The sequence below is a fragment of the Myxocyprinus asiaticus genome, chromosome 3 (genome assembly GCF_019703515.2).
Source record: "Myxocyprinus asiaticus isolate MX2 ecotype Aquarium Trade chromosome 3, UBuf_Myxa_2, whole genome shotgun sequence".
Taxonomy (NCBI): Eukaryota; Metazoa; Chordata; class Actinopteri; order Cypriniformes; family Catostomidae; genus Myxocyprinus; species Myxocyprinus asiaticus.
This window is the reverse complement of record NC_059346.1, coordinates 36,433,150-36,439,683: the sequence shown is the minus strand read 5'-3', so window position 1 is coordinate 36,439,683 and position 6,534 is coordinate 36,433,150.

The window sequence follows — 6,534 nt, the reverse complement described above, 5'->3', positions numbered from 1 at the left end:
TATGCTTATTCATAATTATGATATGCTTATTCATAATTATGAGATGCTTAATCATAATTATAAGATACTAAATCATAACGAGATAATCATAATTATGAGATGCTTAATCATAATTATGAGATGCTTATTCATAATTATGATATGCTTATTCATAATTATGAGATGCTTAATCATAATTATGATATGCTTATTCATAATTATGAGATGCTTAATCATAATTATAAGATGCTTATTCATAATTATAAGATACTAAATCATAATGAGATGCTTAATCATAATTATGAGATGCTTAATCATAATTATGAGATGCTTAATCATAATTATAAGATACTAAATCATAACGAGATAATCATAATTATGAGATGCTTAATCATAATTATGAGATGCTTAATCATAATTATGAGATGCTTAATCATAATTATGAGATGCTTAATCATAACGAGATAATCATAATTATGAGATGCTTAATCATAATTATGAGATGCTTAATCATAATTATAAGATACTAAATCATAACGAGATAATCATAATTATGAGATGCTTAATCATAATTATGAGATGCTTAATCATAATTATAAGATGCTTATTCGTAATTATAAGATACTAAATCATAATGAGATAATCATAATTATGAGATGCTTAATCATAATTTTGAGATGCTTAATCATAATTATAAAATGCTTAATCATAATTATGAGATGCTTAATCATAATTATAAAATGCTTAATCATAATTTTGAGATACTAAATCATAATGATGAAATACTTTTATCTCATAATTTTTACTTTTTATCTAAAAAAATTACTTTTGAATGTCATAACTATAACGTAGTATCTCATAATTTAGATTTTTTTTAATCTCATAATTATGACTTTTATTAGTGCTGTCAGTCAGAATTTTTTTTAAATCAAGATTAATCGCATAATTTTTTGTAGTTAATCATAGATTTTGAAAGGGCTGAAATTTGATCTACGTCTTTTCCTGTCAAAATGCATTTATTTCCATCTTGGGAAAGAAAACAAAACAAAATGTAATAATATGATGCTTTAGGGTGCCTGGGTAGCTCAGCGAATAAAGGCTGACTACCACCCCTGGAGTCCCGAGTTCGAATCCAGGGTGTGTTGAGTGACTCCAGCCAGGTCTCCTAAGCAACTAAATTGGCCCGGAGGGTAGAGTCACATGGGTAACCTCCTTGTGGTCTCTGTAATGTGTGGTTCTCGCTCCCGGTAGGGCGTGTGGTGAGTTTTGTGGATGCCGCAGAGAATAGGGTGAAGCCTCCACACGTGCTATGTCTCCGCGGTAACGCGCTCAACAAGCCACATGAAAAAATGCGCAGATTGAGGGTCTCAGACACAACTGAGATTCATCCTCTGCCACCCGGATTGAGGCGAGTCACTACGCCACCATGAGGACTTATAGCGCATTGGGCATTCCAAATTGGGGAGAGAAAAAAAAATAAAAAAAAAAAAATAAAAAAAAAATATATATATATATATATATATATATATATATATATATATATATATATATATATATATATATATATATCATTTTTTTATTATAATTATATAATGCTTTATTCACATTTTCCAAACAAAGCCTTCCACAGTATAAAGATAGGACTGAACTAAAATATCTCCTATTCAAGTAACATTAAACATGTTCCAAAGTCTAAGTGGGAGTTCGACTAATTGAAAGAACTAATCCCAACATAGGTTGCATATTTATTGCAATGCGCATTAAATCTATTAAAGTCTCCACAATATGAATCTGCCGGTAGACTGTGGCTATCCGCTTTCCTACAGCAATCTTGAAGCCGCGTTCATGATTCGCATCGGGGCATCAACGCCAGTGCCGCTTTGAAATCCACACAAAAACATCTAATTAATTCTGCGTTTTGGTGATAGTTAAGACTTGACGTGCTTCTGCTGTAATTAAAATGAGCCTTACACAGTGGCGGAGCTAGGGGGTGGCCGTGGCCACCATGGACCGAAGCCTGGCCACCCCATTGACCACCCCGCTCGCAACTGCCTCTTTGATCATTTTTTGTCTTAGGCACAATTTAGTTTTTAGAGGTGGAACTGTCTCTGTACAACCGCAACACACAGGATCCTTAACATGTGCGCACACCAAGGTCACCGCACCTCTCTGTCCCAGGTATCACTATACCCCCCCTGACGATATGGAAATGCTGCCTGAAAATTTTTGTGCCACTACAGACTGATCACTGGCCCCTGCCACATCACCCCTGTGAAAAACTCCTGGCTCCGCCCCTGGCCTTACATAGTCTGAAAAATACTTGACTTCTATCACAAGTCTGGGCTTGTTTTGTACATGAAATAGCATTAAGAGGTCCGTCCTCCATCATGTTATCACGGAAGAGCTGTTGTGTGTGTGCAGAGATTCTTTTATTTACTTCGATAACAACCTCCATAGCAGAGAGCGTAATGATTAAGTAGCGTGACAGTACCACCCATAGAATGTCTATGGGACCACCCAGCGCCGTTGAAAAAGAGAGTTGCGACACTATTTGAACTCGCCGCCATGTGGTTCATGAAGCTCTCAATGGTTCCAAACAAATCCGCGCTGTCAGCCTGTTTGAATGGGTTTAAGCGGGACAGACAGCATCAGCAACTATATTTGCAGCAATTTTCTGTAAATATTAATGCATAATCTGCATTGATTACTACATTGACTACATTTATAAAAGCATTTTTTTCTGGGGAGTGATGGAGAGACAGCCTTAATCAGTTTTTCTCTGTTCAGTTTTGGAGGGAAGGGGGATTGCTTCCATAAGGTAGAACACATTTACAGTTTGTATGTATTAATATTATTCTTGTGCTTCTATGGTCATAATTACTCGCATCCTAATGTTATCTCATGTTAAGACATTCACATAAACATGCACAACAAGTGAATATCAATGAATGGAAGCAACTGCTCAATTTAATCCAAGAAAGAAGTTTGGTCAATAGTGCAAAATAAACAAGGCAACCAATTGCATTCAACAAAACATTTTATTATATAATATATCCAGGGAGAGGGTAGATAAGTTTTTCCTTGAATGGGCAGTCTTCATAGAAACTCATTCGACGTCCTACATGGAGAAAAAGATGACAGAAAGCAGGCTAGGAAAGGCATAAAAGTGTTCAAAATAGCCATTGCATTCTTTCTTTCACCACAACAGTAGGAAGAAAAGGAGATCTGGACACTTGGCCAGGAGCGCTCAATTGCCTTCAGTGGATGATGACTGCTCAAAACATCTCCAGACACACATGCAAGAACCACAGAGTCAAATTGTTATCCATACAATGATGGCAAAAACATTCAAACTCCACGCCACAAGTAATGCTTAGTTACTTGAACTTCTGGGTGAGGGCATTCCACTGCCAAAAGCAGAAAGTGTTGGAAGATGTGTTCAGATCTTTTACTTAATTACTAAAGTACTAATACCACACTATGAAAATACTCCATTACAAGTTAAAGTCCTACATTCAAAACCTTACTTAAGTAAAAGTATGTAAGTATTATCAGCAAAATTTACTTAAAGTACCAAAAGTAAAAGTACTTACTCTGCAGAACATTTTTCCCTGTCAGTGTTTTACTATTATATATTATGTTTTTGGATTAATATTACTGTTGCATTAATGTGTATCTTGCATTTTACTGCTGTAGATGTTTATGGTCGAGCTAATTTTAACTACTTTAAATACTGTTGGATAGTTTAATCTACAGCAATGCATCATATTCGATCATCATATGTTTGTAGTGTCACTGTCCTTTGAGAACCACGTATCTAAAAAGTCAAATTTTCATCATCTCAAAAACAGCCCTGTTTTCATCTTTGTGACAATGCATTTTCTAGCTAATCCAAGGGGGGTTTTAAATAGTTTATTTAGCTTAAGAAGTAGGAGAACTATCTCAAACCATAAATTTATCAAAAACATTCAAAATCAACACATTTGGAGATACATGGTTTTCACTGGGCAGGAAGGGTATGAAAAATTGTAAACTGAAAAGTAACTACTGTAGTAACTAAAGCAGTCAGACAAATGTCATGGAGTAAAAAGTACAATATTTGCCTCCGAGATGTAGCGGAGTAAAAGTATAAAGTTGCATTAAATGGAAATACTCAAGTAAAGTACAAGTACCTCAAATTTGTACTTAAGTACAGTACTTAGTGAGTACATTTACTTAGTTACATTCCACCAATGGAAGCAGACCATGTCATAGGCCCAGAGTAGACCGGGTCTTGAGTCGAGTCGAGCCTGTTGCTGCTGGAGAGAACTGGGAGTAGTAAAGAAAGATGAAACTGTTAAGATTAATACATTGAAGGACATAGATTAAATACACATCGAAATCCAATGTTTCCCATAGATTTTAATGAGGTAGAGATTACAAAAGTGAGAGTAAACACCTACAGTTAGGTCCATATGTATTTGGACATTGGCATGATTTCTGTCCAGTACACTGAATCTGAAATTAAATAATGACTATGGACTTCAAGTGCAACTCTCAGCTTAAACGTGTGGGTATTTTCAGATGTATCAAGTGAACCATGTAGTAATTATAGCCATTTGACAGACTGCCAATTTCAGAGGACCAAAAGTTATTGCACAAGTTCCTATAAACCTAAATAAAATGATCATATTTAGTACTTGGTTGCAGATTCTTTTAATTTGATGACCAAATAATACCCTCATACTAAAGCTGAAAGTCTGCATTTTAAACTCCTAATCATTGTTTCATTTCAAATCCAATGTGCTTAAGGATGGAGCCAAAAACAAAAACAAAAATTGTATCATTGTCCAAATACATTGACCAATCTGTATAAATCCCAAACCAACCTGTAGGCTAGCCCAACACCTTAACGTCTCCTTCCTACAATTACAAGGGTTCGGACATTGTGGACATGGGGTGTGTTCCTCACCATTAGGAATCAGGGGTTAATCCCTGGCAACATTTCAGCAGTTCCTTCTACTCGTGACCACTGCTAGGCAACACCATGCATATGTGCCTGGTGACAAGCAATCTCCCTAATAACAAAAGTAACAACACAGAAACAATTCATTATCAGGGGTGCAAACTCATCAGGGGTCCGAGGGTATGGTCCGCCAGGAAGAAACTTTTTTAAATTTCAGCTGTAAAATGTGGATTTTCAGTCGATTTTACCACGAGGATATAGGGGAAAACTTACCCTAGAATTAATGTAAGGCAGGGAAGGGTTAATTGGCACCACTTCTCTGGAAACTGAAGTACTATTCATAACATTGAACTTTTATAGATCGATCTGCCTTGCTTTGGAGAAATTAACTTATGTGGTCAGAGGGAAATTAAATAAATTCAATCAAATATGGGACACCTTTATGCAATTCCTGGAAAGTGATTAGGCTGAAATTAATGAGTGAAATTGATAAATAAAACAACAGCGCCTACATATATATACAGCTGCCAGTTTATCAGGTACACCGTGCTAAAACGAATACAGTCTAACAGTCCTGCAATAAATCCTACATTCATGAGGTTGTAATGTTCAGGCTTTGTTGTGTAGAAGCGTTGATTTAACTCAATGATTAATTTAAAGGATACTATTCCGTGTTTGGAACTATTCAGTAGGAACTATTGGTTGCCCCACGACACGCGTCACTTCCGCATTCTCCGATTACAACAGAAGTGTCGCAACTCTCTTTTTCAGGCGCTGGGACCTCCTAGTTGCCTTTTGCTCTCGACTTGTGTTTTTAACTAATACCCCCTTGTTATTGGCTTTTTGTTGTTCCGTATTGTGTAGGGGACGCTTTTCTTTCATTTACACTGACAATAATTGTATTGTTCCTATTATGTATGTTTCTTATTTCTCCCCTACGAGAGTTTTGTATGTTTTCTTGTCAATAATAAATAAAAATAAAAAAACTCCTAGTTTTGCTATCTTACATGCTAAGGGCGAATACCAATCGAAAGTGATCATCCCTATGCCCTACTCACTACAAAGGACAAAGCTCTTAATGTGGGCTCTCTGAAAAGAGCATGGCATTACAGCTGAATCTAAATTCCTTCACTGCATTATCCAGTATAAGAGTCATCTGGGTCCATATGACTTCTTCCACATGACGCAGTTCTATCCGTCGCCGCATAAACTACGATTCGACGTCATATCAGGCTCGTTTGAGATGAACTATAGCTCTGCGCAGAACCGATCACCGGTGATCAGCGGCAGATTCATGCCGTTTTGAAATCTGTCCGACTTGCTGTGATGTCATGGTGACTTATGCAAAAAAAAAAAAAAAGTCTCGTGAGAGCGAGGCGCGCACAGTTGGAATTTCTAGCTGCGCAAACGGAAAGCATGATGGGAACCGACTTGCTGACGACACAGCTTAATGCTCATTGGCTCAAACTACCGTGATGAAAAACAAATATGGAGCTATAAAATACCCGTTAGCATCCCCAAGCATCTCTATGACTGTGCTCAGACAACGCAGGGTTCCCTGAAAGCGAGCGAAATGGAGGCTGCCATCTTTGCTCATGGACGCTCAGTTC